General features: G+C 36.7%; 1 long non-coding RNA gene across 4 annotated transcripts; it reads left to right on the top strand.

Annotated features, from left to right (window-relative positions):
• The first annotated feature begins 4,752 nt into the window (after nt 1-4,752).
• On the top strand, nt 4,753-20,863 carry LOC121073877. 4 transcript variants are annotated; one of them, XR_005821984.1, is made up of 5 exons: nt 4,761-4,804; nt 5,507-5,578; nt 6,373-6,578; nt 18,568-18,632; nt 19,715-20,863. It is a non-coding gene; the product is annotated as an uncharacterized LOC121073877 (long non-coding RNA). The 4 variants fall into 4 exon arrangements; XR_005821986.1 differs by lacking the exons at nt 5,507-5,578; nt 6,373-6,578 and adding an exon at nt 5,099-5,242 and having other exon boundaries at nt 4,767-4,804; nt 19,715-20,007; nt 20,645-20,832; XR_005821985.1 differs by lacking the exon at nt 6,373-6,578 and having other exon boundaries at nt 4,753-4,804; nt 19,715-20,858.
• The last annotated feature ends 2,931 nt before the right edge of the window (nt 20,864-23,794 follow it).

Here is a 23,794-nt window from a genome sequence, read left to right as displayed (position 1 = left end):
TCCCTGGGTTTGCAATGGCTTTTTTTAAATGAGATGTTTCTGGGGAACCAAAACATTTAATCTGTAGCCAAGAGCACAGAAGGGAGGTGGCTTTGTATTTTGTAAAAATAATGAAGCCATAGATCCGCAGCCAAATTTTGAAGAGGATTCTAAATGCTGTTTTGGGGAAAAGATTATGGAAAGAATTACCAGTAGCTGTTGTCACCTCCCAAAGTACCACTGCTGAAAGAAAGTACTGAATAGCCTTTTTAATCTTTTCTCTCATCCCTTTCTTGTGGATGAAGTCAAGCAGAATGCAGTTAAAGACTCTATTTCCACTGAAATCTTCTGTGTTAAATTAGACCTTCTGAATCCAACCTTTCCCAGCAGACACTCTTTCTTATTCTTTTTTCCTTTTTTTCTTTTTTTTTTTTTTTACAGTAAGTAATCAGTGTTTAATTACTTGACTTTTACATGGTACAACCTTTGAGACCTTCCTGACTTGCTGAGTATTCAAAGTGTACTGTTCAGAGTGTTCAACAACTCCAACTGCCTTGTTAACACTTACAATACAGGGAAGGAAAGGGAAAAGGTACCAGGAGCTTTTTTTTTTTTTTTTTTTTTAAACTTGTGCAGTTTTGTAACATGTCTTGAAATCAAGGACTGTAGTGAAATCAAACATGAACTGACAAAGGCCTTTATGATTTTAGCTCTCATGTAGCTACATATGCATGTATACTCATGCATACTGCATATGCATATGTACTCATGCATACCTACTTTTAGTTTGCATTAGGACTTTGCACTGCTTTCTCTGGCTTTCTGCAAGCAGAAAGCTGGTTTTCAACCTGTGTGGGCTCACACCCACTTCCACCCTCAAATTTGACTATGAGGTTTTGAGTTCAAGCAAACTTAAAATTGCAAAGTGAAATGCCATCAAAACCAATGAGTTTTATCTGGCTTGGTGTCAAAAGTGAGAGAAACTGCACATTTTGCATGCTTTCAGAATATTGCTTCATGGGAACATTTCTAAAACATTAATCATTCTTTCAGGAGACTTCAGGTCTCATGTTTTACATTCACTAACACATATAAATCACAGATCTGGAACACCAGTTCTGATCTCAATTATATTTGACACAATTCTCTTGTCATCAGTTGGGTCAAATGTGGCTCCTGATTCTATGAACAGTTTAATAATACAGCTTTAAAATTAAACATATGCATAAATACTTGTAAGACTGCACTCTCATTTTCAGGCTGTGGAACTTCAGTTCTCAGAAGGTAAAACTTGTTTTACCTGATCATTTTGCCAGTTTACTTCTTATTGTTTTCCCTACTTATTTTTAGTTTATAAGAATTTTAAGTAATGCCACACTAAGCTTCAGCAGAAGCTTGAAACATTGCATTGTTTGACTAATTAAGACTAAAAAGTTTCTCTTGAACAAAATGTCATATCCCTCAATTATACCTAATGAGGAAAAACATAATTCTTAATAGGCCTCTTGTAACTTAAATAGCTCCTTTTGAAAATAAGAAGCGTTAATTATTTGATAGAAACAAGAGCTAAAATCCTATTGAAATCTATATGTTAACAAGACTGCTATCTGAGGAAAAATGTTATTAATAATTGTAAAATTAAAAAACAAAAATAAAAAATTGTTGTTTCAGTTCAAAAGTGCTAACTTTCCTGTGTTTGCTTATAGAAACTCAGACATAGGAGAGATCGTCTTAGCATTTTTCTTAACAATAGAAAAAAATAAATTGTTTTGTTCCTGCTGCTTCCCAAAGAGAATTTGCAAAGCTGTTCTTAGCAGGCTATGGATATCCTAAACATGCAGAAGAAACCTAGATGCAAATTTTGGAATCACACAAGTCAGTAAGCTTGTGACCAAAAATTTACAGAGGTTAACCAAATGCAAGTTGGCTTAGGTATGACTGAGGTAACTCCTATTTTACTGACATTAGTTTAAACAATCAATGGATTGATCAGAAAAAATAGGTAATAAAATGTAGATTTTCATTTCACGTTTGATTGTAACACTAACTGAAGAACATTTTGCCTGTCTTCCATTCCTCCTAATCTGTTTGAGTTCGCAGTACTTGTATAAATATATAGCAATGATAATAATTTGTATTTATACAATGGCACTTTTTAATCTGTATCTTGGAAATAGTGTCTTTAAGCTGGAGACCTGAATGTCAGGCTAGAGTGCCCATGAAATGCGTTCCACTCATGCTGTTACATTCAAGCTTCTGGGATCAAAGTTCCTTAAATTGCAAAATAATTTCCTCTCTAATATGCTGGAAAAAAAATTCAAGAGTTTCTTCATCCACTGAAGAAACTACTTCTCCTCCTCCTTCCCACCCAGAAGCAGTATCTTGCAGGTTACTTTGCTATCTGCTCATGATGGATTAGAGCAGGAGCAATTTAGCTACTCAAACAAGTCTGATTTGTAGTCTGAAAGTAGAAGTCATTAGCAAAATGCTATTTGGCTAATGGCAGCTTAAACAGTGATATATGATTTTCACTCATTTTAAGTCATTTCTGCACATTTCTTAGCTCCTATTAAGTGAATCTAGGAAATTTTCTCTGTGAAATTGAGAGATTTGTGCATGTTAAATGGGAGATTATAAAACATTGTTTTTACAGCTGTTTGATCTCTTGTTAGTTAACACATTTTTCATTTACTTTCTCTTCTCTGAATTCTGGTGCACTTCAGACACACGAATTGAAAAGACTAATATAGTTCTCAGTTTAGTCTGGTTTGGACCTTGAAATAACTTTTAGGAATAAACAACTGAGCTAATGACATATACAGTGAAGGCATTAAAATGTAATATGGTCTGCAAAATGCCATATAGTCGGCAAAATACAAGGAACTTCAAATCAAAAAAGCTGCAGATCATACCTGTAAAATTTGATTTACTGCTGACAGACACAATCAGCTAGTAGTAACAGTGTGGTCTTAAAACCTAAAGGCAGCTATGGTTTCCTTTAGGAATCTGGAGAAGAAGAGAATGGCAGAGAGGAAGCCTTGAAAAATGCACCTTCCCATGAGAAACAACTTCGTTTTCTGAAGGGGTGTTAGTTATAATACCCTTGGTATTCTAGTGAAACATTTACTAAATAGGAAAGAACACCGTAAATTAACAACAAATCTACAAAACAATCAGCATATTTTTTTTATGGTCACCCTTTTATAGTCTCCCTAAGAGATTTATAGTCTCTGTAGCTGTAAATGGCGTGACTGAGTGATCTCCCAGTGAGAACTGCTATGGTACTGTTACTTCCCAGCAGGCAGTCCAGTCAGATGATGTGGAGTAGGCGTAGGGAGACAGATCCCATTTGAATGCATGAAAAAAACATGATGCTGAAATTTCATAGTTGTTGGAGAGTACATTCTAGAGGCCTGATCCTCATTTTTTGCACGCTCGGAGCTTCCATTCAAAACTAATACTGGATTTGTACAAAACTGCATTCTGTCACTTGTTTGAATGTATCAGCATTTAATTTCTGCTAACTCTGAAGGCCCTGCAGGGAGCACAGAAACTCCAGGATCCACACGTGGCTGATGACTGTGCTGCTTTCGGTTCTGTGTCAGCCAGGGCTGCCAAGCCACACACCCTGGCCTTCAGGAGAGGCAGCACCAGAAGCACTCCTGAGATTTCTTAACACAGATTGCTCGTCTCTAAATTGGGACTAATAGCACTTCACTATTTTGAGCAGTCCTTAATGTAGAGTTCAGACCTCTATAATAGATTCCACTCTGAGCCTCAAGTGGTTTCTCCCGTGTCCAACAACCTGCTTCGGTAAAAGTTGCTGACTACCTTGATAAGGAGCTGGATTAAGCTATTTGTTATCTGCCTGTATTGTACCCCAGATACTTATCTACCTAAGGTACTTATATCAGCACCTTTACACCTAAGCACTTCCCAGTCTATAATGAAAAGTATTTTCTTTATCATACTCCTGGAAATAGTATTCTTTTTAATTTATAGATGGGGAACTGAAGCAGAGAGAGCAAATAACTTTCCTGTAGTTTTAACAGAAAGTCTGAAGCAGAGGAAGGAGCTGCCCCTGGCCAGGCTGTGTGCTTGGCTGTGTGTCAGGCTGTGGCAGCAAACCCATCACAGAGGAAGCCAGTGTGAGGTGTGAGAGGAGGGGGAAATGATGTTTTAACAAAACATATTATTTTGTCTGTTTACCACCATATATCCACTTCCATCAATTGTCCTGATCAAAAGGGATAAGGGAAGCTCATTAAAACTAAATTATTATTTTTTGCTTTTTGTATATGTTTCAGATCATATCCATAAGTGCATAATTCACAAATCCTTATGATGAAAGCAAGCATATTTTAGGAAAACTTTTTTGTTATAAACTCTAAATATTCACACCCAAGAAAAGTAATGCCTATGAATCCTGATGGAATTACTTTAAGTTCACAATATGCTCCTTATTGTTTTTTAAGACAGAAAAAATTTAACTCAATTAGGAATATTAACCCTACAGTAGTAAGACGCCCTGTCTCTGCTTACCAAAACCAATTGCATTTGAAGAGATAAGTATTCCTATTTTAAAATGTATTCTGGTAGAACTGTGGATTATAGTGAGGATAAAACCAACTGTTTTGAAGGAATTGTTCACAAGCATTTAACAATTAACCAAACATTAATGCCTTTTGTTCTATCTGGTAATTAGTAATTAGCCACTAGTTAGTACCATATGTCACATATCTGCTATGGAAATTAAAGTGACTGACAAAGGAAATTGGAGTGATGGGGGTCAATGATTATACTGAGCCCACTAAGCATAGGCCAGGTTAGTGTTAGCATTACATTTTATGTTTTGTTTCAAGTATCAACAGGCAAAAACTGAAGGATGGGAAGTTCTAGCTGAATATGAGAGGGCACTTCTTTACTGTGAGGGTGACAGAGCACTGAGACAAGTTGCTCAAAGAGGTTGTGGGCTCTCCTCCTCTGGAGATATTCAAAAACCTCCCGGATGCCATCCTGCGCAATGTGCTCTAGATGATTCTGCTTAGCAGGGAGGTTGGACCAGATGATCTTCAGAGGTTCCTTCCAACCTTGGCCTTCTGTGATTCTGTGCCCTTAGGCCTGAGGAGAAACAGGGACTGTGAGGGGTGGGAGGAGAGAAGTAAAAGGTTCCTCCCCTGAAGGAAAGAGTGTGTGTGTAAAGGTGACTCTGTCTGAGCAAGTAGGGAAGCTGCTGGTTGAAAATCTGGGAGAAGATGCATGGGTAAGTCTACACAATAATAGCAACTCAGAGATCTTTCCAGTGAATGCTGTGTAGAGATCTTTCTAGGGAGTTAGTGAATGCTGCGGAGAGTTTGGGCAACCTTTAAAGCCACTGAAAGAGTGAAGGATTGGTCCCATAGGGATAGACTGTCAAGGAAAAGATTGGTTTCCTGTTTTATTTATTTTTTTTCCCATGTGGTATGTCTGAGCTTTCTTTATCTGGAGCGTTTTCTGTCTTACATATTTGTTGTCCTTCATTTTACAGCCTAGAGGCTGAGTGTTTTCTGCATGTATTTTAAGGGAAAATGGCAGGCAATTCCATGCAGAGCTCTGGCCGGTAAGTGGTCCCAGCACTAAGCTGCTTCACGTTGTTTCACCTCCTGTAGCTAAGCAGTGAGATAATATTCCATGAGAACTTACTCTCTGAAGACACAAAGATGAAAGCTTCTTGCCTGGGGAGGGGCAGTAGGTTTCTCTGAGAGATGAGACTGAAAAGATCGGGAAAAGTGATCCTGATGGAGGGCAGGGTGGCTGAGCACGTGTAGGGGTCTCAAGAGGTGAACAAAGTCTCTTACACATTACTAAGAAAACTAAATGAAATTCTTTTACAAAGCACACACCTTCTTCAAGTGGTATATGGTACTATGGACCATAAGCCATTCAACAGAAATTTTGGTTTGATTCCTGTCAAAACTGTTTTTAAACGTAGAAAGGTATCAAATTATTCCATATTGCACATAGAAAACACAGTACAAAAAACGTGGCCAAGTATAACATCACAAATATTTAAATTATTGCCGCAAATTGTTTAACAGACACTTGTTGTCTGAATTAACAAAAAGTAAATGATTTAAGGAAAAGGAGCTTCTCTTCTATATTGCTCCTATCACTTTATATTAAATGTCCCTGTCTTGTTATATTCTAGTGGAGAGGACTGAATGCTGTAATGTTGCAAAATATTCTAGGCAATATCATGCAACAGGACAATTGCAATATAAGGAAAAATGGGCTTTAAATAAATCAGTCCTTACTACCAGGGCTGTATAGCAGTATTATAAAAGGAAAACTGTTTCCTCAATTACAGTAAGCTGTAGCTCATCCTCTGACCCTTCTCTGCCTGAATGTGCACAGAGAAACATCTGCACAGCCTTTGCTCTGCAGAGAGGCTCCTCTGAAGGTGCCCCTTGCACACAAACCAGACCCTGGATGTTCTCACACTTATGTCAGTTAACGTTGCCTGGTGCTAGAGGTGGCATTGGGCATAACCCATTTATTTTGGCTGCTATATGGATTGGCTTTGTGTGAATGACCATCTCCATATGCTGGCAATATCAAAGGTAAGTCTTGCAGCTAGATATCTTCTAAAGAGTAGTTGCTGTTGGTATATGGAGAAAACAGGTCAGATGGGCATATCTCTAAAGAAATGTGCTGGAGAGCACACAGAGCTGCCTGGATATGCCAGGCCTCATTTGTGTAATGGATATGAAGTATATGTGACATCTTTGTTAAAATATCACTCTAGGTAACCCTGGAGCGCATATGATGTTTGTATTCATGTTTGGAAACATTTTTGGCAAATTTCTGTGCAGAGGGGTCATCAAAAAATTTGTTAAGGTCTTCAACAGTCACAGAAAGGAAATAGTGAGGGGAGGAAAAAGGGTAAAGGAAGAGTTTTCTTTCAGGTGCTCTGTGTTTTATAGTAAGAACAGGCAATGGGTCTGGAGAGTCATTGATGTCTTTTCTTAAGGTAGCTATGGACTACAGAGTTGATGGATGGACTGTTAAGAGAAAAGGAGGAGGAGCAGTTGTGGCAAGGCTCGCAGGAGCAAGCAAACTGAAAGTGAGATGGAAAGCAAGTGAGATCACCCGGGCTGACTTCAGCAACAGAGAGAAATAGCTCTGGAGGGGCCACTCCAGCCCTACTGAGCTGTGATCACTGCAGTGTATCCTGTTTAACACGTGTGTGTCCTTAGATCCAGTAAACTACATGAGAGTTCAATCAGAGGTGGAAGATCATGTCATCTGATAGGTGAGCATCTCTGTCCTGTTGGAATAGCCGTGGGATGGTAGAGCCTTAATTATTCAGGTTTACCAAGCCAGTGTTTCTTGTATCTCTTTTTCATTTGTACAGCTTCCTGTTGTTCAGTTCTGCTTAATAATCCACTGATTTGGGAGTTGCTTAATCTTTTCAATAATAGTTGCAAAAATAGGACGGATAATTCATTCTTGAGCACAAAATGGACCACGTTTTCTTTCCTGGATGTGGTTGTTCTGGTATTTAAACTTTGTTAGGAACACAATATATAAAACTCTTCCCTCTGTATTGTTTGGCATAGGGTACCAGTGGATCCTGCATTCTTCCACTACTAGAGAAACTGTCTTGGGGCTTATGATTTTTTTTTTTAAATAAAATATGTGAATAGTTACTCATGTAAATCCTCTACTTTAATTATTGATGGGATTTCCATCCTCCTAATATTATACCTAAGGCATCTTCCTCTGTTCTTTTGTATTTATCACTCTGTGTAGTACAGAGAGAATACAAGTTTCTCACTGTCATTTTCCATCTGTATGAAATACCATCAAGTGTTGGTCAGCAAGGGAATAGAGACAAAAAAGCATTGGCATCTGTTGACAGGTTTTGTTTTCCTAGCAGAAACCTTTGTTTGGTTTTTGCTTTAGTATTTCAATTAATTGGTCAGCCACATAACTCAAATATTAGTTAGCTTAAAATAATGTTGAGTTTATATGAGTCACCAGTTTTACCTTATAAAGTGAAGCATTTTGTCACTGACTTTACGAGAGTAGACAAGCATGAAATTAATTTTATATATTAGCACTAGGTAAGCTTGTGGCTTGCTAACATTGGTAGGAAACTTTACTAGAATTGTAATATAAGGCTGTGGGGATTTTCCCTGCTTCAGCTAGGTGAATTTCTTCAGCAATTCAAACCTAATAATTTTTTTAAATAGGATATCTAAATTTCTATACTGGGACTCCTTAATCTAATTCTACTCTGCCTTCTTGTGTATGTGTAGCTGTGATACAGAATATATTTTTTTTATATATTTTGTGGTTAGATTGGTACCACGTTGGCAAGTTTAGACTCACTTAAGAAATTTTGACTCAATTATAGAAAGCTTGTTTTACAGCTTAGTTTAGACTACAAAAGTAGGGAGATGTTTGTCCACTATCCTGGTATTCGGACTCCTGTTTTAAAGCAAATGAACTGCTAACACATCAGTGCTTAGAATATTCTTCAGAAACAGCCATTCCCTTCCTCACATGGATACTCAAGGAGCAGGTTTGTATTCTAAGACTGATTTCTGCACAGTGGATGACTGGGTTTATCCTGACACATGTAGCTGTGGTTGATTCAGATTCAAGCCAGACTGCATTTTTACACCAATGTATTTCTATCATGATGTATTTTGATAATGTCTGCCTTCAGCAATGAAGTAAGCAGGTCAAAGTTTAACAGTAGATCAAGAAGTACTTGTAACTTGCTACCGCAGTGCGTCTTTGAATATTTAATTACAGTACATAAGGACTTGTGATAGGTTAGGCATGGTACTAGACAGCTTCTAATATAGTTGCATAATCTCATCTTTCTTTTGAAAAGATAAAGTAAAATCTCTTTTTCTGCTTTTCAATGTAAATTAGAGTTTTAAATGATGTGGCTGTCATTTGAATATGCTAATTATGCTATATTATTTTACAGAACATTAGACATGCCTATAAAAATGTGTCTTAAGTTATAAGCTTTTTGATTAACTTGTTGAGACTCAGTATTCTCCAGTACTTGCTTAAGACTTGTAAATAGCGTTCAGAGAGGTGGTAGAATGCACCTGCCATTCTGACCACTGGTGACCTTCACTCTGAATTAACTGCAAAATCCATGTCAGGCAGTTAATTGAATGAAGCTGTGAACTTGTAAGTGGTAATGGTTATGATTAGTGTATAACATGCCATAACAGTAATGATGTAATCTTGGTCTCAGGAGACTTAGGGTTGAAGTCTTGGGGGTTTTATATGCCAAATTAAAGAGGGGATAAATGACAAGTGGTAAGCTTGAAAGGGGGAGAGAGGGAAAGGAATCCCTCATCTCTTCTTTCTAAAGATAAAAAATATTTAATTGAATTTGAGAGGTTGGTGAACTTCTTATTCCCATCAAAGTACTTCATCTGTCTTTAAGGTAGAAAGAACTGTCAGCAGTCCTTTCATCTGGGCTAGCAGAGGTATTTGCCATTTGTGGCTGGATGTGAGGAGTAGCATTAAAATGTCTGGATTTTTCCATTGTTTCAGGGAGCCGGAGAACACCCGTGGCTCATTATGGCACATGCTGTGCAATGTATGTATGTTAGGACTGGTTTCTATGCTACTTTTTTGTTGGTTACTTTCATAGCCATTACAGTAACAAGATTAGTGATGCCAAGCTGCTCATGCTTTCTTTAGACTTTACATTTTGTATACTAGTGACAAATATGAACTGAGCAACCAGAAAAAGACTTTCGGTAAGGATGATGTGGGTATATCTAAACACGCCCTGCATGCAAGGAGGAAGAGTTTTTGTAAACTGGATGGATCCTGCTGGGCTTTTAGCATTGGAGCCCACAGATAAAAAGGAACTTGTCTTTTGTGAATTTGCTTCTGACTCCATGCCCTGTTTATATGCTTGTTAGAATATGACATCTTGCAAATATACTCTACAAGGCGTGTTGCTGAACCAATAAATCAGAGAAATGAAGCCTTTCATGGCTGTTGTATCAGGCCAGTAACCAACCTGCTTATGAGCTGAAATGGAGCATATGTCCAGAAATGCAAAGCTTTTCAATGTGCTGCCAGTCTAGTTAAGCATAACATTCTCAGTTTAACGGTAGTTGTACTAATGAATCACAAAAGTGTTAAGTGAATTTCAGAAATCTTCATATTTACACTTAAAGATGTAAGTTGTATTTAACATGATCAAATTATGGTAACCACGCTTAACTAGAGTTTACGCTACTTGTTATCTCCAGAGTAAGGAAAGATTTATGCCTTTCTGGAGATGTTACTCTGAGGTTTTTTTAATAGTGAGATGATGCATGTAAAGGACATACCATTCATGTAATTCTACATACAGTTTTTAGAGATTTCTAATTTGATTCCAATTTAACATTCCAAGCCCAATCATGTTAAAATTTCATACCTTCCCCCCCCCCTCCCCCGACACCTTTCTTGTTCAATATTTGATCCAAAAAAATATAAGGTAGTGCATGCTTGTCTATGCTTCCACAACTAAACTACTGATTTTTCCCTTTTGCTGAAGTCATTACAGTTCTGTGAGGTCCTGTGCAACTTGTAATGCAAGATGCTAAATAGTCTACTCTCTGGCCTTGTTTCTAAATGAAACAAGAGTAGTGCAATTACACTACATGTCTTTGAAATCTTCCTGTCAAATTTCCTGGAAATTGACACACTTTCATAAATTATGGATGGAAAAAGTCTGTTAATGAAGGTCTTGTGATGGTAATAGACCAGGTAGAAGAGTCTACTGACAGCTACTTGGAGGGAATGTTTGCATGGAACCTGTATTAGGCATCAGAGAAGCCATAAAGAGAAAAGACTTAGAGATGTCCAGGCCTGTGAGAAGCTTCATTCAGGACTTGTCTTCTTGGACATCCCAATTAACTATTCTGTAGAAATCCAGGCTGCCAGAACATAATTCTATTCAGTGTGTATCCATATCATGTGAGGATGTCAGGGCCTTCAGTCTTAGAAATGTGAAATTCCTCCAAAGCATAAGCTGAACATATAAGAGCTTGGGAAGCTGAATGCTAATCAAGACTGTGGCTAGATGCCTTGCAGCCAAAGCCAAAAAGATATTTAAAGGAAAATGGTTGCCTCGGGACTAAATTGAAGAAACTTTTTGATTCTTTAAATTGCAAGATTCAAATGACCTTTCAAAAAAGATTCTGAGACAGTGCCAGCTGGGGAGTCAATGCATGGGTACCTGTGTCCAGGACTTACTTCACTTTGGGTCTGTATGAGCTCATGTATATGTTTAAATTTCACTTCTACAGCTTCCAAGTCCTTTTTGTATGTTCAGACCAGCCTTTTGGTTTGTCTGCTTTATCAGCAAATACTACGTGGGTAGTTATCATGTGGCTGATAATTTTTCTAATATTTAAATTTTACATCACATAGATATCTACATAATAAATGAGAATGGATGGCCAGTGTAACTGTTAAATGCAGTCAGCTGACAGCTGGAGAGCCTGCATCTCAGTACTGATCACACTAATGAAATATCTTTTGGTGCTAATATTCTTGTCCTTAGGACAAATGTCTGTATTTGACAAAGTTCATTTTCAGTTAAATATCCAGCTCTGCACTCAAATTTCAAGACAATGTGCTCCTGAGGCCAGGCACTGAGCTCACCATGTGAAGTTCTGCTGCTGTTGTCATCGGTGAGAGCTGAGGGCACTCAGCACCTGGCAGGAATTGGCACTTTGATGGCAAGCAGGGATATTGCAAAGCAGGATTAAAGTGCACTTGCTGACAGAGCTGTTTGAAGAAGCTTTCAGAGCACCTGCCCATGCTGTGCATGACTCTAGACTTTGCTATCATCCCCTCAACCTCATTAGTACCAAACTCATTCTCAAAATTAAATAAATAAGGTGCTATGACAGTGCTATTTATTTCCTACAGTATCCCTAAATTATTCCCAAGTAATAAAATACAATATCTTGCTGTTCTTTCTCCCAGAAAGCAACTTAAAGAACATAGTTCTAGACACTTTGCTTTCCCCTTTCTCTTTCGTTCTGGGGCAGTAAAAATGCTCAATTTCTTTAGTTTTCATTAAAATTTAGTTTGCATATTTTCAAATCAAGAAAGCAGACAGGAAACCAAGTGAAATTCCTGGTTCAGAGGATTTTGCTTGTTTTGTGCTTTTGTTTGTGCTATATTTTGGTCATGACCATTATCATATTAAATCAAAAGGGACAAGAGAACAATACATTCTATATAGTTGGAATTCCTCCCTACCCTTTGGACTTATCTTTGAATTAAAAAAAATTGTATTTCTTTGAACTGACAGGTGAATTCAAATTTCTAGAGGCAGAGAACATTGACAGGGTAATTGGTTTTCTATAAAAACTTTCAAGATTGAGAAGAAAATGTGCTATAATAAATGAAACTATCTGGAGGGGTGGGGAGGAAGAAACGTGAAAAGTGAAAAATGAGTATCTTGTGAAAGTCATGAGTTTGCTGTAATGATGAATCTGTAGTTTAGGAATATTTCATTTCTGATGAAAATTTCATATGCACTGTATTTTTGGTAAAAAGGCTACTAGAGATGTCTATTCTCTATAGGAAAAAACTGTCTATTGCACTAATGACACAGAAACTGATGAATACTTTAGTCAGTTGTACTGGTTATGACTGCCCTCAGACAAAAAAATGGGTACTTCCCAAATTAACTTTAATTTTCACTAGCAGTTTGTCCTCCCTAGCAAGAACTGCACCCTTTCTGCCCTACCAAGTCACACAGCCACTCTCCATAAAACTCTCCCAGCTGAGACTCTTATGCCCAAATACAAAGATTTATTAAATAAGTGGCTTACCTCTGATATCTGGATATCTTCCATGTAATCTTGATATTGTAACAAAGACTAAAGTAGACAGAATAGGGAGTAATGCAAGAGGAAACCTCCAGACTTGAGAAAGTCAAATTTCTCACACAAAGTGCTTTGGTTTACAGTATATTTTTATGGTACATATAAAGCCTTATTTAGAAAGTGATCATTCTTTGTTTCTTGTCATTTGTGAAATTGCTGGTGTATGTGTGTCCACTGACTGCCTCTATGGCTTTCCCAAAGTCACTGGATAACTGCTAGAATCAATTTAAATCAAATTACATGCATAAATCTAATTATCTGCTATTGTTTATAGAAGCAGAGCCTGAGGGATTTAACAGATGGAAAGCAAAGTGTGAAGTAAAGCTTTGAAGTGGGTGGTTTTGTTCCACTGCCCCTCAGTTTTCAGGTGTTCAAAAGTACAGGAAATTAAAGACAAAAAAAAAAATCACTGTGAATCTCACACAGTAAATCATTGTCAGGCTTCTGATTGGTTCTTTTTATTTTGTGCTACAATGCTAATTGGGCTACAAATTACTCATTCATGACTGGAGATTATTTAATATTTGAATTAGAAAAATATCACTGTTTATATTCCCCTTCTGTCTTTTTTATTTCCTAATATTTTTAGTGGAGGAGAAAAATGAAATTTTAATTTTTACTGTTTCAATAATTACCCTTTAAAAGACTACTTTGTCACTATTTTCTATGTTTTGATTCTTTCACAATATTGTTTTTTGTCTCACTTGTCTTTCACTAATGTATATAACTTCAAATTCGTCAATAATTTAAGAACATCTTGGGGATTATCTCTAATAGAGTAAATCAGGAGTAATTCAACTGAAGTTAATTTAAAACAGATGCAATAGGCATGCAAATCAAATCCTTTTTCTCTACTGTATTATCTTTCTAACAAAGTAGTTCTTGTTTTTTAACTACATATGTTTATTTCATGTTTGTTCTGTGTTGATTAGATCTCTCTGGATGGCTAAGACAAGCCTACTCAAGTCATAACAGGAGCAGTGCCTATGAGCTCAACGGTTAGGAAATGTTTTCTAGTCTTGCTGATTATGGCAGGTCTTTTACCGAGACTTTTTCTGCTACAAGTCACAACAATTTTAGACAGAAGTGCATTTCTATTTGATAATACTCAATTAATAAGCTCAGACTTCAGAGTATTAAAAACTCAGTGTTTATATGCTCTTCTCTTGCTTTTCTCTGAAGCTTTGTTTGCCCTCGAACGCTGTACCATGAACACTTTCATGAACCTTCCTGTAAATTACACTGCTTACTATTCAGAGATTTCTTTGTTCCTTACCAACCTTTGAACTTTTTTCTTCCACAACAGACTAGTGTGTAGTGCTATAAATTACAGTGCTCATAAGATGTGCTGTTCCTCTTTTTTAGAGAAGAATACTTGACATAGAACACTAATGTATGAATCTTAAAAGGAGTATTGTATTTGTATTTTTTCTCTTCCTGCTTAGAGGGGTAGATGTAAAACTGATACAAGGAAGACAACAAAGAGCTGGTCAGCTGCTCTGGACACTTTCAGATTTCAGAAGTTCTCTGAACTTCACCATTCACTTGTCCATGCTTTAAACAAACTTCTATTGTTCTTAAACACTTAGGTAGCTGTTAACAAAAATGAAATAAGTCATTGCACAAAAAATCTGTAATCCTTCTAGCAAGGCTTTATCTTTATGACACTAACGATAATCCCTTGTGTAATTAACTGTGGAGTGGTTATGCATGCAGTATGCAGTCCATGACAAGCCTCATAGAAAATACATCAGTATTAGCCACAGGTGAATTCATTTAGAAAGATTAATGACTGCACCTGAATATTAATGCCTGAAAAGGGATGGAACACTGAATCCTTAATTAAAAAGTTGAATGACTGGTATGGTTTGTTTAACATCGCAAATTTCAACGGGAGATTTTTATATTCAAATGAAGTCTGCAAAGGAAAACTTTTGTTAGAAGGTGGTGAAGTAAGGGTGAAAAGCAAAAATGTTCTATGTGCTTTACTTTATGTAAATCGATACATGGATCAGTAGCTTTGATATGGATCAAATGAAGTATAATTATGGCTCCTCTCTGTTTACAATGAACATGGGGCAAAGAATTCTTAAGAAATGCAAGGCATTGCTACACTCCTACCAATATAAAGTTAGATGAGAAAAAGCAGTAAAATTGACAAGTAATCTTATTCTTTCCTTAATGAGATGGTTTCCTCTTCATTATTATTTTACAAAGTTTTTAATGAAGAGAAAGTAATCTTGAAAAATACTGTAACAATCCCATTTTCAGAAGATGCTTAACTCATTTAAAAAAAAAACTCTGCTTTCAATTAGTAATTAGTTAGAAGTAATTCAGAGAACCACCATTATCAATGCAAACAGTGTCTTTCAAAAAATTCTTACATTTTAATATTTAATAAAAAGAGCGGCAAGATTTTGAGAGGAATAAATAATTGAAGTCGAATTCTCATACCTGTTCAGAAATGCTAACATAAGGAACATCTAAATGTACTGTAGCTACACTGCCTAAAATGCATCTTTAAAAACCCTTTGCTGACTGTTTTCAGTTGCTCTTAATCATGGGAAATGTATTCTAAAAACTGGAGCCCTGGTAAAGCTTATTTGAACAGCAAAATGGATCAGTGTTTTCAAAAGCAAGACTGAGATGTTCATCTACTGACCTGCATAGATACTGAAGGTCAGCTGTTTTGCTGTCTTATTCCTAACAAATGAGAGTCACCCAAACTTTATTTTTAATGAGATCTTTCTCTTTAACTGCAGTATGAGACTCCCGGAACACAAGCTTTCAGGCAAAAACAAGGAAAACAGCTGCTCCAAGTCTGTCTTCCTAATAACCTAATTATATTTCCCATTGCTCCACTTTTATCCACTCAGAAAAAGAACATAGACCAGAAATTTTGAGATGAGGGAGCAGAAAGAAACATAAAATCAAAAGTCAAGGAAGGGGTGCCAGTGATTTATCCTGGGAAGCGCCTGTGACTACCACTCACAGCCGTAGTAGAGCAGATTGCGATGCTCTTTAGCTGCAGCATGCTGCCTGCTGTACTGCTTTTACTGCCAAGCAGAAGCATGGCTTTATTCTTGACCAATTTCCAAGGAAGCATATTTTAAATGAGATGTCACTTAAAAAAAAAAAAAAAAAAGGCCTCCCTTCTTGTAAAGGGAGGATGTATTTGGAAAGCCGTGTGGTGTGTGTTTGTATGCATGTATAAACACTCAGTCGGTTGCTCCCATAAATTACCTACAACATTTGCCAGGACATAGAAAACTGGAAGATTTTTTATATGTATCCATTCTGTAGTTTTACATCTACATATAGTTTTCAGGTATATCAAGCAGTTTAAATGCTTACCTGAAAAGGAATATGTATAATGAACTTCCATACCCAGTTTAATGTTTAGCTTGTTTATTGCTCCATATTTCCATAGTCTCTGCTGCAAAACAATCACTGGCATATGAATTGTAAATATTTTTGCTACTCATAGTTTAATTTCCTGGAATTAAACACTGACATCAGAGGATAAAAATAAATCTGGAAAGAGATGTTAATACTTTACAATCCTTGTCTTGATGAACTTGGTTAATCCACCCAGCAAAAGTCAATCGCAGGGTGCTGCTTTGAGTGGGTTAAAGCAATGAGTTTGTTAATACCAGTTAAAAATCAGTTGTAAAAGGTGTTATTAAATTTGTGAAAAGGAAATGCTGATTGACAGAGCAGGTTAAGTCCTTGGCTCTCCAAAATATTTTGCATAAAATGTCAGCTGATCTGGGCAAACATCAAAAAGTGCAGCACTTGCATTCAGAGTAGATGCTTACATAATATTGCTCTCTGGTATGTTTGAGACTCGATCCCAAATCAGTAGGATTCCTGCTGTTGATTTTAGTGGAATTTGGACTATTGGACCATTATAGTCTAAATAAATAAGATAATACGACGTTCTGAACCAGATAACTTTATTATTAGTTTTCTAACATTAGCTTTTCATTTTTAAGAAAGGTGGCCATCGCAGTAGATGGCAATAGAGTGAGAGCTTGTCTCTTGGTCTTAATCATAGATCACACTTTCTTTCATTCTTTGGACAGGAAATGACTTTGGAAGTCAAAATTTGGCTGGATGAGAAACTGGGCAAAAGTAAGTTGATGTGGTACTAAAGTTGTTTGATTGTGGGTTGTGGTTTGTTTTTGTTTTTTTTTTTAGTAAGCATTTTGACATTCATGCAGTCTTCCCCATTACCATTCTGGGGATTCCATATGCTCAGGAGGAAACAAGCTATTGACAAGCATTTGCAATATACCTTATATCAAAGGTTCCAGGTGATCAGTAAGATCACGCAGATTCCCACTTTAGGACATAGGGACACACATATGAGACACCCCACCTCTGCAAAAACAAGTGTCTACGCACCCCAATGAACTTATCTTCTGAAGGAAACAAGGGGCAGGTTTAACGTGAGCACTCTGTCTTCTTTGACTCTTTGAAAACTCCATGGAATCTGCTCAGAAACCTCTTACAAACCTCATAGGTGTCCAAAAGTTGACCATCCTGCCTGCTTAATGGAGGTAATGATAAGTGTTATCTCCTTTCCATAAGCCATGGGGAAAGCTCCCTAGTTCTTAAGGCAGACTTTCCATTGACTATAATGCTGTTCTGGGTTTATCTCAAAACCTTGGTTCTCCTGTGGAAATTTCCCTTTATAACAATGATTATTCCTACTGACATGATTTTTAACTCAGCACACCATGTTTTTAAACTAGAAATGCTTTTCAGTTCGTATTCAGTTTACTAGATGGATAATTTCAAATTGCCAAAGATCAGTTTGGAACAATAATTTATTGTGCGGCTGTTGCATAACTATAACCCAAGTGATACTTTGAGGAAGAGAGAGAAACAACTTTATGCAGCTTATACAAAGTCTAGAAATCTAAAAAGTCTCGGATAGTTGATATCCTTAAAGGAGTGGTGCATACCCTCTTCAGGGTGGACTGCAAGTCCCCAGGTACACTGTATATCCCCACATCTGCCCTGATCTCAGCCTGTTTATCCAGAATCCTGACACATGCGTTTCATTAGTGGATCAGATATGAGCCACTTTCTTTGCTAAAAGAAGGAATATAATGGCTTTCACCAGAAACTGATCCTCAGTAGTGTATTTTGGTATTATCAAGCACAATGCAAACTTTTTAACACAATTTAGAGTTGTGGCTACAATTGTAGTATCTAAAAGGTGTATGTGAAACAGTCATGTTTCTAGAGGTAACTACTTTGATGTTGTTATTCCAGCTACAATTTGATATCCATCTTCAAGAATCCAGTGCCTAAAGAAAATATAAAATAGAGGAAAAGATGGGCTTACTTGGGAAAGTAGTAAAGAAAGAATATGTGGCTATTGTAGGTATGTTAGGTGTGCTTTCATTTTTGAAATGTTTTGTAGACTTGGAAAAACATTGGGTACATAGGTTAAAGCAGTCCCTATGCAAGTTTAACTTGTACAACCAGTATTTACTGAGCTGATCACCATCCTCTGCTACTGACCTTGGCAATACTACGAGAATCCTGTATTCACACAGATAAACTCTTCCCTGTAACTCACCAACATATTAAGGATAAACAGGCTTTACTTCAGCATCTGGCGTATGTGATTCATATCTGTCTATTTTTCATTCAGGTTCCTCTTTCCACCTCTCTTTGGACAGTGATTGCTTCTCCTCCATTTCTCCTGCTGTGTGCCATGTAAGTAAGTGTTCAAGAGATCAGTTTATTCAGGAGGGAAAGCTGACAGTGAGTAATACCCAGGAGAGAGCAGGCTTACGTTACCTCAATTAGTCATGAAGAACTATGCAGAAAAAATAGGAGATGTAAAGGACTTACCTAAGACTGGAAAACAGATCCTCTAGATTAGACTAAACCATACAGAAGATACTGTTACCCTTTGTATATTGTTCTCTACATGATAACTGTTGGGGAAAAAAAACTGCGTGACTGATACAAAACTGTGCTTTTTAACACTTCTCATTACATTTATATTTCAGTTCAGAAACTAAACTTACTTTCTGATATCTTAATTAATGTGGGGAAAGCGTGAAAAATATATTTTTTGTATGTGTAAAAACAACAAACTTATTAATATTAAGGATAAGTATCTGTGACTAGCACACCGGCATTATACTGAAGGCCATCTCAGTATCATTCTTGTGCCAGACTGTTTGTACACTTGGTATCAGAAAAGCACATGGCTAGGTATTACTGAAAAATAAATTATTCTTACAAAGGGTGAAATTGAAGTAAGCATTGCCAGAACGAAAATGCAATTTTTTGAAGATTAGTTATTAAGATCATATAGTTTAAGAAGTGTTTAGGGTTTTCTTTTTTTTAAGAGCTGTTGCAGATTTAATATTTCTTCCATAATAGACTGTGGAAAAAACTATAGCACTTACTGCAAAGCCATTTATCATATAGGTTCAATATCTATTCTGTATCTTTTGTGTACCATTAAAATTCATTGCCATTTTAGTAGAAATTGAGCATTATAGAAAATAAAGAACAACATTAAGGCACAAGAAAAATATAAAGCATTATGTAGGTATTTATTCTATATGTGTATGTTCTGATTTTAAACATTAAAATAAGTTCTTGACCGAAACAGGCTGCTGCACAATCATATGTTTTATGTGGCAGGTTCATGGTTTTCACATTCAGCGTTAATACTCAGGGATTATGCAGCTGAGGAGATTGACTTAACAACAGTGCTTTTGTATGTATGGTGTTAAGGTGAAACAGTCCAGTGACAACTGTATTTTTTCTTCCCTTTTCAGCTGTCCACACTTGTGCAATAAGATCAATATCCTGTCAGACTTCATCATGTGTCCTCTTTAGTATCTCATTGTGTAAATCTGCATAGCTGTAAATCAGATTTTTTTTTTTTAATTTGAAAAAATAATAATGAATTCCTCATCACAGCAAAGATGTTGTTGTTACTGTCAGTCCGGCACAGATAATGAAGTCAATAAGGGATCTCTGATATGCTTGTATCTGGCCAGAAAAATTTAAGTTTTAGAAGCTAATGCCACCAGGACAATTGAGGAAAACAGCTGCAACACAGGACCTGGTAACTTATCTATTCTTTCTTTTTTTTTTTAAGACTCAAGGGGGATACATAAGGCTGTGTCTATTACTTCTAAAATGTTAGTATATTTGATTCTCCCTCGTGTACACACATTGCTATTACCCTTCAGAAATTCCATTTGAAAACACGATACCAGGAGTCTGGTGTGGTTGATCAGGACTATCTAAACACGCTGCCGGCTTTAGTGTTTGTATACTGTGTTTGTCACTGTGATGTGGGACCTGTGATATTTGCAATCTCCACAGTCTAAGTTTTCTTTGAAAAGTAGTTAGCAGCACAATGTGATCCCTGAGCTTGGCTTATGTTTGTTTTTATCAGTATGCAATAATCCACCCTCACATGATAGCTGTGTGAGCTGCCAAAATGTAAATGACGTTCCTGCCTATGCTCTCACTGGAGGTACTGGACTAGTTATTTCTCCTCTGAAAGAGCAATGAATCTGATAGTTGTCAGCAACCTGAGATTTAGATGCTAACTTTTCCCCTTGTGTTGCTGTGTATTGATCTCCTTTATCCTAATTTGTTTGTTTGTTGTTTGGTCCGCTGTCTCTGAGTAAGCTAATCTGTTTAGATTTTCATGTATACATATGGCTCTGGTTTAGGTCTGTGTTTTGTTTTAGGATGGTAAAGCTCAAGAGTAATCAAGACGTCTGTTCCATGGGGTAGACTCCCCATTATACACACATCCCTGGGATACTGGAAACCTTTGACAACCGGAGCCTCACCATTTCATTTTCCCCCCTGAAACCCAGATTTGTTAAAGTAATAAAGTAGAAAAGTAATAAAGCAGGAAAAAAAAAGGAGTAACGTAGACATTGTAGTCATTTGGACTTTTTCTAGGATACCAAAAGTCTCCCAAGTCATCCACCCATCTCCCTCTTGACGTGGCACCTAATTGCTCCAGATCTTCCCTTGGGCTGGAGCATCATTCCCCTCTGCTGCTTCCAAAAGCTGTAAAGGTCAATAGGATTTTTCCTTCTCTGCTGTCACTTCATGCTAATTATCCCAGAGGTATAAAATAAAAACCAAGAATGGAGAACAAGTAAATAAATAGAATAGGTTGAGTATCCAATAGGAGAAAAAATTGCTAATAATTGCTAGTAGATTGATGGTAATTGTGAAAATTCATAGCAATTTGTTTGCTTTCATACCAACAAATTACTAAAATATGTTGCTGTGACTTAAATGTCCTATTTCATCTCACTCACTAAACGGTTATTGCTCCACGCTTTAAACTGTTTATATACAATTCTGTAACAATCTCGCTGTATGACAAACTCACGTTAACATCTCTAACTTGGTGTTTGGAGCATTTGCACTCACAGAAGGTCTGTCTAGAAGGCCTCAAAGATCAATGAGACTTTTTTCCATTACTTTCAGTATGCTTGCTGTGAATCCCAAAGTGAAAAGTAGCTTGCAGGAAGCCTGGATATTGAGCAGGCTGGTACACACGAGTAGGAAGTGTCAGACTGCAAAACTCTGGGAAATGGTTTTGCTTCCCAGACAGACTGCTGAGTCTGTGAGGCTTCTGCCTGTGGTCTCTTGTGCAGTTGGGACTACCAAGCATTTAGCAACAGTGACATCGAATGCCTGACCTCCACTCTAGCACTTTGGCTGCTACAATATCTCTATCGCTTCACCCCAAATGAGTGAATTTTAAATTATAAAAAAAAATACAATAAAATAAAATCTAATGGCTTTTTTATGCACTTCAGTAAGCATTTTTTTTTCCTTTTAAATTCATAACATATGCTGTGCCATGTATTTTTTCTGCTCCACTGCCCTCTCTCCTCTCCATTCTCTAAGGGAAGGGAAATTTTAACATTTTTTCCTCTGCTGTGCATGAGAACACCATTCTGAATCATGCTGTCAGTCAAAGCTCATCACTCCGCGGTAGGCATATCAGCCTAATCCCGCCACAGAGTTCTGACTTTCTCAAAATCTGAGAACTAAAGTTGTCAGCTAGCAAACAGCATCAAATTCCTTGTGCAACCTGTTGAATGATGAAATGCATATACTTTGCCTCTTTTTCTGGCTTCTAAGTTCTCAGCAGTTCGTATGCTTCTGTGATGGAAATCTTAAAAACCTCCTTTGATTATTATTAGTCCTGGTCAGAGAAACTTAGCTGGAATCACATTCCTCCGCAATATGCGGTTCTGTCAACGCATTGTAAAGTCAGTTCTAATTTTGTCAGAATAAGTTTTCAGTCAAAAAACATGGAATATAGTTCTGACAATGTTAAGACACTATATTTTTTTGTTTCAAAATGTTTTGCTTATAATACTAAATTTTAAAAAAATAATAATTCACTTTTTTGGTGAAGTAATTCACAAAGTTTTCAGTGAGTGAATTTTAGAACACTCAGGGTTTTGTTTTTTTTTTTTTAATTAAAAATTATTTTATAAGATGAAATGTCAACATGTTATCCAGGAAACCTCAGTATAATGCTAAGCAGAGTAGATGCTAATGTGTATCTCAATGAAATACTTTGTTCTAGCATCTGCCACACATGTTAATTACATGTCTAATGTTTCCTATGTGATCTAATAAAAAGTTAGGAGTATTCTGGGGATAACTAACTTGATAGAATGCATTTTCAGTTAGTATTTTGTTTAATATATGCTATAATGGGGTATTGTGGATCATAAAAGGAATGCAAATCCAACTACCTAATTAAGCTAAATAAAGAACAAAGTCACTGTCTTTTGCAGTGAAACCTAGGTAGCCATCAAGTGCATTTAAAGATCCTAAAACATCTCAAAACTTTCAGCATTTCTCAACGTTCCATATTTTGCGGTGTAAATGTTTAAACAAAATATTTCTGTACAAAAAGCTAAATATAACCACAAGCACATGTTCACACGCTACACACACTAAATTTTACATCCAATTGAGGTTGAGTGGCATCTAGATCTTCAAAAAACTTCATGAATAAAGATTTTATACCAATCATTATAAATTCAAAATAAAACAAAGTATGTGAGAAATATAAGAACTGAATATAAGTAGGGAAAGTTTAATAGACATTAGTTCCTTTCTTTTAAATGAACAGGTAGCTCTTCTCATGCTTTTGTCAGCTTGCTTTTTGGTGTCATGTGTGTTGCTCTTTGTAACTTGCTGTGCAATTGCTTTTAAGCACTGGCTTCTAGAAGGGTCAGTGACTTCCATATCTTTACAACGTACCTTCCACAACCAACAATTCTTGTGAATGTTACCTATTAATTCAGTAAGCATGGGTCTGCAAAACAATGAAAGCCATAGCTCTGATTTCCTTCATGTTGACCCTTCTCTTCAAACAAACTGCATTTAGTTATTCCTAGCACTCTAGATTAAAATCTTGAAAGTTGCTACCCTGTGAGCAATTTTAATGGGGGACTAGTTCAAAACTTAGGTTCTGCTGTCGATTTTACTGACTTGAATGAGCCTCCTTGAAAAGCTTTGTGCTGTCCTCTGCTAAATGTCCTTTGGCACATAAAAAACAAATGGTGAGGAAGGAAGGTAAAATCTGTTTGCACTTTTTTTTTTTAATGGAGGTCATTATAGCTGTTTGTTAGTTCCACTGAGAGGATCAAATTGTGCTCTCTAAAGGCAGTGTAAGTCCACTGAATCCATTTGAATTGCTCTGAATTCACCCCAGATAAATGCCAAAAGAATTTTTCCCCTTGGATTGCAATGGCATACTGTTAAATGTGTTAAACAGGAAATCAGAACTCCAAAAGACAAAGAGTTAATTAGTACACAGCTGAATATATAAACTAAATAAATTATCC

The sequence above is a fragment of the Cygnus olor genome, chromosome 8 (genome assembly GCF_009769625.2).
Source record: "Cygnus olor isolate bCygOlo1 chromosome 8, bCygOlo1.pri.v2, whole genome shotgun sequence".
NCBI lineage: Eukaryota > Metazoa > Chordata > Aves > Anseriformes > Anatidae > Cygnus > Cygnus olor.
The sequence above is the reverse complement of the archived record's forward strand: the minus strand, read 5'-3'. Positions and strand labels throughout refer to the sequence as shown.